Consider the following 12354-nt stretch of genomic DNA (forward strand, 5'->3'; position numbering starts at 1 on the left):
CTACGAGTTGCCCAGTGGAAAATACCACATGAGGGGGTGTTCATGTGCATTTTCCATGTCGGCTTTTGGTATTTACCATAATTACCATAGCACTAGGGGTGTGAACCTACACTGGTCTCACGGTTCGGTTCGATTACGATTATCATGTCATCGATTCAGTTCAATTCGATATCACAATGCATCGCGATGCACCGCATCCTCAATTTTAAATTTCTCTTCAAAAGTGATGTGTGCGCGCGTGTGTGTGTGCTTGGGAAGTCGCAGTGACAGAAACAGTGACATTCCAGTTAAAGTTTCAAGGGAGTAAAGCTTGTTTATGCCATTAAGAAAAGGAAAATCTGTCAAATAAATTTTGTTTTACAAAAATGTTCATTTAAAAGCAGCGCTCATTAATCAGTGTAGGCTATTATGTTACCATTAAAGATGCGCGCATCAACCGTCGCCGAGTCCGCTGTTGAAGGTGACGATCATCCATTTATAATCACGCGTAACAACACAGAATAATTGTAATTTGACCATCGGGTGCGGATACTTAAATCAGAGAATATTATTGGGGCGGGTGGACTGTTTATTTTTGGCTGCGGATTCGGCGTTGGAGCTCATCCGCGCATCTCTCTGACTCTGCCAGGCGTTAACAGCTCGGGGTGAAAACGGCTAACGTGGTTTATGAAGTTAGTGGTATTAGCCTACCTCCTGCATATTCTATTTGTGTGTGACATGAGCGCACAGTACAGCGCGTGTCTTCTGCAGGTCGTGCTTACCAGGTTGTTCCTAAAAGCCGAAACGTGCCCAGATGTCGGCTTTTAAAGTAGTTGGAGCATTTTTAATATTCTCGCACTCGCGTCTCGCCTCCCTCTGCCATTGTATGCTTCCGCCACAATGCACGTACGCGACAAATGACGTCAGAAAAGTCCGTACATTATAATCGGTTATGGTCTATTACTGAACCGATACCGAATCGTCCTCGTCTGCATCGCGATGCATCGTAGAAACGATTAATTTTGACACCCCTACATAGCACGTGAAGGCACCATTAAACATCTTTTTTCTTTCTTTTCTTTCTCCCAGCTCTGCTTCTCCTCGTTCGACTTGCTGTATGTTTACATTCGCGAGGCCATCAACATGGCCGCCACGCCAAGTAATGACGTCACGACGCCCAAGCCCTATTAGTTGGAATTTATAAAACAACAGATGAAATAAGTTTTAGATATTAGACATTATATTAATTTACCACCACACAAACGTTTGACCATGCAAAAGCACTGGTGTTGCCATTTTTGTGACTCCATGGCAACTGGTGAATCAAACAAAATACTTACAAAATGCAGAGAATGAATTACGTAAAACACAACTCTTTCCTTCCATGGCTATGGAAGTAATTGGTGGTATGCGAATGGCTCTGTCCAACATATAAGAGGCAGCATTAGTCAACCCATGAATCCAATTTTTATTACATTATAGTTTTAGTTTTACCTTGAACTAAGGTCAAGCTGTGCATGACCACTGGTGAAAACACTTGTAGCAATTTTGTTCATTTTTAAAGGATATGTTCCAAAAGTGAATATTTACTCACCCTCATGTCTGCCAAATTGTCGTTCTTCTGTGAAACACAAAAGGAGATGTTTTGAAAAATATTCTGTTCACTCTTTGTCATGCAGTTACATTGAATTGGGGACCAGAGCTTTCAAGCTTCTAGAAACATAAAAAGCAGGGGTCAGGCAGATTTCAAAACATTTTGAAATTTACACACCTAACATGAAAAGAAGACAAGCTTCGGTGTTGTAGCTTGTGCTTGATTTTAAAAAAAGCCTTCAATTTTAGCCTTTGATGGTCTGAATGGTTGAATTGAATAATACTATTCTTTCAAGCATGTTTACTGATCTTGTGATAGATGTGCACTTAAAGATTGCAATGAATGTCTTATAATCCTTACCCTCTAAAAGCAATATATGGGGCATCATAACAAAGAACACCTGAAGCTTCTGTTTGTGCAGAATGAAACCCTGATCTCAAATGAGAGATCTCCATTTTGCTAGTTAAGAACAAAGAGGAACCTTAAATTAATGCACAAAGACATTCACACTAGCTGAAGTACACTGAAGGCTGCACATGCAGAAAAAGCTACGAACAAAACTACATTTAATGTCAGGATGAAACGGAAGTTTCAGTAGTAGTTTCTTCCCTGTTGTGACGTATATCCAAGTGAAACGGCTTCTTGAACCAGAAGAGAAAATGTAGGGTGGAACTTGATTTTGTCCATTGGGAATTGATTGGATGGTTGTGGTTTGCTATTGGTTGATCTCCTGTGAGTGACAGGTTGTCCCGCCTTCGTGCCAGTAAAAAACGTCATCAGAGAAGAGACTGCAAGAGGGAGGTGAAGTTATTTTGATTAAGGATTACGAGGGCACGTGCATTTTTGAAAAATGACTTGCACAGATAAATCCTTTATAACAAATATTGTAATATTCAGTACAAAAACAGGAATTGTCGATTTTGATTTCATGGTGACTGTAAGGGCAATATGGTGTTATAAACGGAGTTGGGGAGTAACGACGTTACGTATTTAAAAAACTAAATATAAGTAAATGTATTTCATTATAGTTACATTTTAAATAGATGATAATCAAATTACAGTTACATCCGAAAAGTATTTTTGATTATCAAAGTGATTACTTTGAATTTTAATCTCATTTGTTTAATTTAATAGTAATATAAACTGTTAGGGAATTTTTACCAATGAGGCAAATATTAATTCTCTGACTGTTTAAAGCTACACTGTGTAATTTTTAAGTTGATTCTTAGCAAAAACACTTTGTTCTTTCAAAATGATATGTGCTCATTAATGTGTAATTACTTCTACCAACTAATCAAGTATTCTCGTAAGCGTAGAATCTGCCATTTAGAATACATACGAGCGAGTCGCTCGAATGGCGGCAGCCATGTTACGCCTCCATCTTGAAAATACATTAGCCAAAGAGGGACATACCTGGAAATTCAAGCTTCGCCTTTCGCGTTTTTACACTCAGTGGCACCGTGACGAATGCGAGGGGGAGATTACTCGCGACTGCCGGCAGATTTGAAATAATACGGCCACCGTAGGAGTTAAAACGCCCTCGGAATGGGAGGGGCTAGAAAGTAATATTCAGTTGGTAGTCATAAACAATTTCACCGCTAGATGGGAGAAATCTTGGCACGTTTATGCAAGTTCGTGAACAAATTGATTATTTTGAGTTGATCTTTTCAATGAATCATTTGTTTTGGTTTACAAAACCAGTGTGAATGATTTATTCACAAATCTGATGTGTGTTTCCCAAAAGCATCATCAGCTAACTTTGGTTGTAATTTCCATTGAACTCTATTGGTGCTATAGATTTACTGCCAGGTATGTCTCTGCCTAAGGGCAAGTTATACTCACTTTCTGCCCCAGAAAGGGAGGCCATGGAGAAATACATTTCTGATTCTCTGAAAGCCGGGTTCATCCGCCCTTCCTCTTCTCCAGCGGGGGCAGGGTTCTTTTTTGTGGGGAAGAAGGATGGTTGAACAACATCACGGTAAAGAATACCTATCCTTTGCCATTGATGTCTTCAGCCTTTGAGCGGTTGCAGGGAGCATCCTTCTTCACAAAGCTGGACTTGCGTAATGCTTATCATTTGGTTCGCATAAAGAAGGGGGATGAATGGAAAACTGCCTTTAACACCCCCAGGGGGCATTTTGAATATTTGGTCATGCCTTTCGGTCTGTCTAACTCCCCTGCGGTTTTCTAGGCACTCGTGAATGACGTGCTGAGAGAGATGGTACATCAGTTCATATATGTCTACCTGGATGACATATTGATATTTTCTTCTTCTCTCCAGGAACACGTTCAGCATGTCAGGCGAGTGCTCCAGAGGCTGTTAGAGAATGGGCTTTTGGTCAAGGCGGAGAAATGCTCATTCCATGCACAGTCGGTTCCATTTCTAGGTTATATCATCTCCTCCGAGGGGGTGCACATGGATCCCGACAAGGTTAAGGCTGTGGTGGATTGGCCAACTCCAGATTCACGTAAGGCCCTACAGAGGTTTATGGGGTTCGCCAATTTTTACCGGCGTTTCATTTGCAATTTCATCCAACTAGCCGCTCCTCTGACTGCCTTGACCTCCACCAAAACGATGTTCAGGTGGTCTGGTGCAGCTGAAGCTGCATTTACCAACCTCAAGAGCCGCTTCGTTTCAGCTCCCATTCTTGTAGCCCCTGATCCTTTATGTCAGTTTGTGGTGGAGGTCGACGCATCAGAGGTGGGGGTAGGAGTGGTTCTTTCCCAGCGTTCATCCACGGATGATAAGATGCACCCTTGCGCGTTTTTTTTTTTTTTTCTTATCGTTTATCGTCTGCTGAGTGTGACATTGGTAAGAGAGAGTTACTGGCAGTCAAGCTAGCGTTGGAGGAATGGCGTCATTGGCTATAGGGTTCAGGGGTACCTTTTATCGTCTGGACCGATCATAAGAACCTCGAATATATCAGATCTGCTAAACGACTCAACTCCAGGCAGGCTCGGGGGGCACTTTTTTTCGGTCGTTTTGAGTTTTCCCTTTCGTATTGTCCAGGTTCTAAGAACATCAAGCCCGATGCTTTATCTCATATTTTTGACCGTTCCGATTGCCTGTCCACTCCCGAGTGCATTTTTCCTGAGAAAAATCCAGTTTTTTATGTCTCCAAATTAAAGCCCGTGTTTCATTCACACATTAATCCGCCTGCCCCGGTTCCCCCTCCACCGCGACTCGTAGATGGGGAACCCACTTATTCAGTCAATCGCATTCTGGACTCGAGAAGGAGGGGACGCAGATTTCAGTACCTGGTGGACTTGTAGGGTTACGGTCTGGAGGAGAGAAGTTAGGTTCCTGCTTGGGACATATTGGATCACTCCCTTATCGATGATTACAATCGCCAGGTAGGTTCTCCTGGGAGTGTTTTCTTGTTTGTTGCCTAATAACCAGCTGATCACTCCAATCAGTCATTCAGCTGCAGCTAGTTGGCTGCCTATATCTAGCTGGAGTGAGATATGCTTGGTGTTGGTTCGTCACTCCTGTTTTGTTCTCTCACTCAGTTCCTTTGTCTGAGTTCCAAGCTGAGTCATTCCTGCACCTCGTCTGTGCTTCTAAGCAGTTCGGAGATCGATCTAGAGTTTCTTCAACCAGCTGTCCGGTCTAAGTTTCCACCCTGAGTTTGATTCCTGTCTCTTCATCTCTCTCTCTTGTGGATTATTGCATTGAGTTCACCAGCCTATGACTGGGCTTTCCTGAGTATTTTCGCTATCCTATCTGTCTCAATGCTATACTTGCACTTAGATCCACGACTCTCATTCTGACAGAATTTAGCATTTAAATGATTATTTTTTCTCTAGAAATGCTGTGGAAAACTGATATAAACTGAAATAAAATGCAAAGGAAGACCAAATCTGATGACTGGTAGATATTTAGAAGTGGTAAACATAAAAATAAGACATCGGGCCCTATCTTGCACCCAGCGCAATTGACTTTGTACACCGACGCATGTACAGTATCATTCCTATTTTGCACCCGCGCACAGCAGACTTTTCCCTCCACAGACTTACGTCGGGAAATTAGGGAATTAACTTGCGCTCCCGGGGGCGGTTCAGCGAAAAGAGGAGGCGTGTTCCGGCGCAAACATTCCCTGGTGCTATTTTGCAGGTTTAGAAAACAAACTTGCGCGTTGCGCATGTTATTCAAATGCTATTTTGAGGGCGCATGCTTGGCCATAATGTAGCGAGTGCACTAACGCGCATACACTTTGGTTGTCTCATCTACACAGAAGCAGCAGTTTTCATCTTTGCAAATCATAGACTACATTATTACAAGAAAAATATTAACACACGAGGGAAATCACTGTTGTGTCCATGAAGATGTGAAAAAATAGGCATAAATCTAGCTTACACATTTACCCAAATTATCATACGCCTGTTTAACCAAAGCTAATTTGGGTGGGTTTCTCCGATCCCCAATGTCACTTCTCTGTCTTTTACGGCCCTGACGAGAACGCCGGTCTCCTCGGCTGTGAACCGCTCCTGGCGTGCGCCTGGCAAATCCGCCGTTATAATAGCAATCCGCCATGGAACAAGCAGGCCTGCTCTTAACGGGAATGTGAGATGACACTCTGATTGGTTTATTTCATGTTACGCCCAAACCACACCTATGAATAATGAAGATACTTCAGACCAACCCATTTTAGATTTGCGTCAGCGCAAGAGTCTTGCTGATACTTGCGTTTCAGATCGTTAAAATAGGGCCCATCAAGTTAATATGCTCCTTTGCGTTACATACCTTAAGATTAGACATATCTTAGATTAGGTTACTAAACTTGAGTAATCTAACGAAATATGTTATAAATTACTTTTTAAAGCATGTATTTTGTAATATGTAGCAATACATTTTAAAAGTAACCTTCCCAACTCTAGTTATAAATAAAGCTAAAATAACTCCATCATGTTGAAGAGGAGGTCAGCTGCGTCGTCTGCTGGACACGAGTCTACATAGTGTTCATGCCCCGATCACACTAACTAACAGCCAATCAAACCACAGCATTGTCGGGTGACTATGCAAATATAACTTTTAGTTTAGTTTTTGCTCAAGCATAGAGTGATGGTTCGTGTGTTGTTTCTTCCTAATTCCTGCCAGAGCTGTGTGCATAAATGATTAAAAACCACACACACACACCCACAAATGTGCATATCGTCGCAGTCAGATGAAAAACGCGTATGTCCATTTTGACGCTTTTTCGACGGATAGAATGTCCCGGTTCATTTCCGTATACAGTATGCTTCACATATCTAAATGACCAATGAAAAGTTGTGAAATCATGTCATCTGATTTTCACGTATATCCATTTGGTGTCAAAGCTGTCAATCACGCCGCGTATCTCCCACTCTGTGGAGGCATCTCGCCGGTCTCGTGAAGTTTCATCTTAAGCGTTTCTAGAAGCTCAGCATTGGATAGCCGAATAACACTGTGAGGTAAAGTATCAGCAAACGTTTGTTTTTGACAACTGATCTCAAGTTTATTATATATTCGCAATATATTCACAACTGTTATTGTGTTATTGGGAGTGGAGAGAAGTGACAAAATTACGGGAGGACTGTGCAAACAAAGTATCTGTCTAGCATTGCCATATCAGTGTATTGATTCATTGTCCCTTCATAGTTTGCAAGAGACATTTAATAAACTGAGCGTATTTAATAAACTGAGACGTAGGCTATTTAATAAACTAAGCTATTCATCTGTCAATATTAAACGCGACTTGGCCATTCTAATTAATGATCGGAAGAACGCGTATCGACCACCGTTACTGTGAAATATGCACGTCTGTCCATTTAAACTCGATTTTGGTCAAATGTGGATTATATCATTGCACTGGCAAGAATGTGGTTACATTTAAAGATGCCGTACCAAGTATGACAACGCTACTGCAACGCTTCAACTGCTTTTGAAATTACGGTGTTTTTTTCACTTCCTGAAAAGTAACCGTTTTGGACATACGTGAGTTTCATCGGGCAGCGACGATATGCTAATGACAACCCATACCAATGTAACCAGTAAACTTGATGGACATTCCTTGTTTACAACAAACCCAATTCACCAGGCATCACCTCAAGAGAAACCCAGATAAGACTAAGTTCTCCCTCTTCGAGTTTGCAGATTGGCTGCAGCTAGAAGCCAACTGTATGGAATTTGACCCAATTGAAGAGACGAGCCACAAAGCGAGAATCAAAGATGCAGCGAAGATCAAAGGGCAGCAATTCGGGGACCAAGCAAACAAACCAAAGCAAACAAAGAACCACTAACCAAACCCAAGGCAGTTCATCCCAAAGTACCAAGCCCAAAGTCATCTGTTCCGAACTTCACCTCAGCCAGTGTACCACATTTACAGCATTAACCAAAGAGCAAATGGTTGGCTGGATCAAAGACAATAAACGGTGCATGGCCAAAGACTTGGCCAATGGCAAAAGACTGTGACCTAAAGAGGCCTTGTCACCTTTACAAAACCCAATACCTCTCCATAATCCACTACATCAACCAAAGGAAAGGTGAGGTTATCAGTGAGAGCAAAAGCCTATACAACTTCACCACAAAACTCTTTACTTAGACCAACCTCGCTGCGGTGGGAAAATATTCCTGAAAGTTGTTAAGGTTACCATCCATCACTAGCACAAAGCTTTGAACACATTTGCTGTACTTGATGATTGCTCAGAGCACACCATTTTGCTCGCAACAGCTGCACAACACCTCGATTTTAAGGGCAGACCAGAGAAACTGAATTTACGGACGGTGATCAAGACACCAGGACATTACATGGCACTTCCATGAACTTCAGCTCATCCACCCCAAGTAACCACAGGAAAAGGTTCAACATTCAGGGGGGCTTTACAGCAGATCAGTTTGGACTAGCAGAATACACCTAAACTCTTAAGCAACAAAATTACCCCACTGTAACAACACAAATTCAATGATTGAGCAAACATTTAGGTGAGATAAATGTAATCTAAATGCCAATGCTGTAAAACCCTAAACATAACCATCAATATCCCACTTAAAATATTGAACCTAATTATTTTCAGTATATCAACAGATTTTAAGTTTTAAAATCAGTTTTTTACTTTTTTTTAAATAAAGTCCTTTTTTTTTTTTTTGCAGGAGTAAGCTATTCTGTGAATGTGCGAGACTTCCATTTCATTAGCCACGGTGTGTCATTTCATTTCTCTTTTGGTGTGCAATTGGCTTAATGAAATGCAATAAACAATAAAACTTTGCGCTACAATCTAGTATGTTTATGATTACAATAGACGGGACAACTAAAGGCAGAAAAACATAAACTTAAATACACTAGATGACGAAGAAACACAGCTGAACAGGATAATGAAATCAAATCAATAAGCTGCCTCCGCCCTGCACTCGATGGCCGTGCTCCAGATCCTTCAGGCCGATCTCCTCCGTGAATGGGACGAGAAAGGCGCGTCCATCAGTCCATCGTGACGGATTTAAGAAGCGTGACGGACCTCTCTCTTCGCGCTACAAAATCCGTGGCCCAGGCCATTGGACGATGCATGGCCTCGCTCACCATTACAGAGAGGCATCTCTGGCTGACACTCACGGACATGAGGGAAGCTGAGTGGGCTGTGTTTCTAAACGCCCCGCTCTCTCCGACCGGCCTCTTTGGCCCAGCCGTGAGTGGGATTGTGGACCGTTTCTCTGAGGTACAGAAGACCACTCAGGCCATGAAGCTCATCTTACCTCGACGCTCGAGCTCCGCCGCGGGCCGCTCTCAGAAGCAGCCGCCTGCCCGTAGCTCTACTCAGCAGTCTTCTCAGCCTCCCCCTCTGCAACGACGCCACGGTGCTCGCCAGAGATCGCGCTCGTCAAGCCGCCGCAGGCCGCCTCCCTCTCGGGGAACCCGGCCTAGGATTGCGCTGACACCTGAGCCAGCGAAGTCCTCCTAGCATCAGGGAGGAAAAGGTGGTCGAGTCCCGCTGCGGCCGGACCGCCATCAAAACATCTCGCTCTGTCAGTTCCCTTAGAAAAGGCGACTGCAGATGTGTATTTTGCAGCCAACGAGCACGTCGCGCAACCCGCTCACCTGCACACAAACGCCGTTTTTACGGCGACCCAGAGAAATCTCATAAAGAGTAAAATTTCTGGTTATCCGGCTCATGCCGATGGTGTTTTAAGTGTAGAAAATGTGCCCGCTTCCCAGTGTTCACCCCTACACATAAGCACAGTTCCCCCGGTGTCATTCACCCATGAGGAGCCCACTCTCATGAAGCTGGCATATGCCGCTCGAGTGTTAAATGTAGGATATGTGGCCACAAAACAGTGCCCACACCTACTCACTGCCCGCTCTGTTACACCTCTATCCTGGGGAACAGAAAATATAAAGCCGACACACACCGGCTATGTCGTAAGACCTGTGGCTGCCCGCGAGCACTCACGCTTACTGATAAACACACCACGCCCAGCGCTAAACACGCGCCCCGGGTTTTTTCCCATGAAGCGTTCCCCGTCCAAGTTGACCAGGACGTTACAAGTAAACTGGCCAGCCGCCGTTTTCAGCGCACCGCTGTATACAAGCACCGAGAGCGCGCTCACAGCGCCAATACCTCAGACTCAGGTTCACGAGCCCACACTGTGCGGCGATTGGGACCGAGGGACCCTTCTTCCCCTAGCTATGCACGCAGAAGCGTGGGAAGCTATTCCGGGAGTGTCAGTGTGGGTGCTAAATTCGCCTTCAACGGTCAGGTATATCAATACACCGTCCTCCCGTTTGGCCTGTCCCTAGCACCCCGTACATTTATGAAGTGCATGGACGCAGCTCTCGCTCCCCTCAGAAGTCAGGGCATGCGAATATTGTATTACTTGGACGATTAGCTGATTCTAGCGCAGTCAGAGATAGAATTAATATCTCACAGAATGCTGCTTCTTAGCCACCTGGAAAGTTTGGGTCTCACAGTCAACTGGACCAAGAGCTCATTACTGCCCAGCCAGACGATCTCTTTTCTGGGGATAGATCTGGACTCTGTGTCCATGACAGCCCGCCTGTCGACTCAGCACGCACGGGCCTCGTTTGGGCTCAGCACTCCCTGCTCTCGCTGAGAGCCGAGCATGTGCCTGGACGCCTAAACGGGCGTGCCTTGTTCCCCTGAAAACTTTTCAGAGAATGCTAGGCTGCATGGCCTCAGCTGCAGCGGTGCTTCAGCTGGGTTTGCTATGTATGCGCCCGCTACAGCGCTGGCTGACTGCACGAGTACCACACCGAGCTTGGGCTTTCGGTGGTCTGCGTATCAGAGTGAATCAGAGCTGCGTCTCAGCTCTGGAGCCCTGGATAGCGGCCGAGTGGTACCAGTCGGGGGTGACGATGGGAGCCATCTCGTACCGAAATGTTATCTCGACAGACGCCTCCAACCTAGGCCCTTTTCGAGGGCAGACCAGTCTTTGGCCAGTGGTCAGACCAGGGCGGTGTCAGATCTGGTGTCTCCCCTGGGAGAATGGTCCCTGCATCCTCAGACAGGCCAGCTGCTGTGGCGCCGTTTCGGCAAAGTGAAAGTCGACCTGTTTCCGTCGAAAGACAACGCTCGTTGCCCACGGTTCTTTTCAAAGAACGAGGACGCGCTGGCCCAAGCGTGGCCCAGTTGCCTGCTGTACGCTTTTCCCCCGATCTCGCTGTTACCACAGGTAATCAGGAGAATCAGGGAGGCGGGCCATTCGGTGCTCCTCGTGGCCCCGCGATGGGAGAACCAAGCCTGGTTCCCAGAGCTGATGCAGCTGACGGATCTGGCCCCATGGCCAATCCCGGTGAGAAGGGATCTCCTCTCTCAAGCCGGCGGTTCGATTTGGCATCTTCATCCGGAGCACTGGTCTCTGCATGCATGGATAATCAACGGGTACCCGTTGTCCTGCCAGAAGGGGTGGTGAACACGATCACGCAGTCTAGAGCTCCCTCCATGAGAAGGCTCTTCGCGTCGAAATGGTCTGTGTTTACTAGCTGGTGCGCGGGAAATGACCTGGACCCACAAACCTGTGGGGTTTCTGAGGTATTTCAAGAGCTGCTGGAAAAGGTCAGGTCTCCTTCCACGCTCAAAGTTTACGTTGCGGCCATTGCGGCGTTCGCAGAGTCGACGCGCGGCCAGGCAATAGGAAGGAACGAATTCGTCATCCGCTTCCTTAGAGGAGCCAGGAGGATGAATCCCCCGCGCCCTCCGTCGGTTCCTATTTGGGATCTTTCTGGGGTCCTGGAGGACATGAAAGCACATCCTTTTGAACCGTTACAGACCGTGGATCTGAAATACCTTTCGCTCAAAACCGTTTTTCTGATAGCCCTGTCATCAGTTAAGCATGTGGGTGACTTACACGCGTTATCTGTTAACGCCACGTGTCTCGAGTTTGGGCCTAATGACTCTAAAGTCATCCTCAAGCCGAGACATGGTTATGTCCCCAAAGTACTCGGCACTCCTTTCAGAGCACAGGTTATTACGTTATCGGCCCTGCCGGGCTCCAGCAGTGAAATCGATGTTAACCACCTCTGCCCTGTTAAAGCGCTAAGGGTTTACATCACGCGCTTCGCCGCCTTCAGGCGCTCGGAGCAGCTCTTCATTTCGTTCGGTGGATGCACTAAAGGCCTCGCCACCTCGAAACAGAGTCTGTCCAGGTGGATTGTTGACGCTATCGCGGCTGCATATTCGTCTAAAGACCTGCAGTGCCCTTTGGGCGTTAGGGTTCATTCCACTAGAGGCATGGCCTCTTCGTGGGCTTGGTCCAGCGGGATTTCTATTCACGACATTTGTACGGTGGCAGGCTGGGCCTCCCCCTCTAC

Source organism: Rutilus rutilus, assembly GCF_951802725.1.
Source record: "Rutilus rutilus genome assembly, chromosome: 7".
NCBI classification, from domain to species: Eukaryota; Metazoa; Chordata; class Actinopteri; order Cypriniformes; family Leuciscidae; genus Rutilus; species Rutilus rutilus.